This window comes from Neodiprion pinetum, chromosome 2, assembly GCF_021155775.2.
Source record: "Neodiprion pinetum isolate iyNeoPine1 chromosome 2, iyNeoPine1.2, whole genome shotgun sequence".
Taxonomy (NCBI): domain Eukaryota; kingdom Metazoa; phylum Arthropoda; class Insecta; order Hymenoptera; family Diprionidae; genus Neodiprion; species Neodiprion pinetum.
In genome coordinates this window covers 12733924-12734806 of record NC_060233.1, presented here as the reverse complement: position 1 = coordinate 12734806, position 883 = coordinate 12733924, and positions in this window count along the sequence as shown.

Below are 883 nucleotides of genomic sequence, written 5' to 3'. Positions count from 1 at the left end.
TGACGTATACTGTAGATTTTCAGTACTGACAGTACTTTCAGTCAATTTCCGAACACGCCCCTTAGCATAGATTTCCACAGGCGTCAAATTGGCGCAATGGCAACAGTGCCAAGCTGTCGGCGGCAAAACGACTCTCATGAAAATGAGCACTGACGCAACAGTAAAATATCGCATGTCAAAACTATGTGATTGAGTCAGTGGTACTGTTGCGTTTTTATCCTAAGAATTGAAAAATCTAGGATTGATAATTCGAAATTTGAACAAATGGAGATAATGAAGCAGCAAAAAGGAAATCAATTTAAACGTTAGCAGTTTTTTGAGGTGAGAAAATAATCCAACTCATTCTCATTATTCCAGAATCGTGCACTCGTGCATAATTATCATGCCTTTTCATATGTTTATTACCGCATGGTCTACACTGAAAACATTGCGGTGTGTCCAGGGCCTTTCTTCTGAACAATCGCTCTATTTAATAAAAAAGTTCTGAACAAATGAACAGGTAAAAAAGATTATAATAACAATAGTATATGCTGTAATAGTATAGTTGGCGGTGGGATGAGATGCCGAAAACAAAACAAAAAGCATCTAGCAAACAAAACTCCCTTTGACAGCTGTCATCGGCTGTTTATGACAGTCTTAGACAAATATTTTTATAGATATCTGTTTCTGACACCCAAAAAATAAACATGCAAATGAGAATTATTAAGATGATTCCCGACGGGAATTGTCTTTTTCGCGCACTGGCGTATTGTGTATAACGGCACTCGAGATCGACACGCAGAGGTGAGACTGAGTATCGTTTCAAATATATCATACTGGGAAACATGTCAGTAGAAGTAATGAAACAGAACTCGAGGAGAGTTATATCAGAGAAGAAATAGGT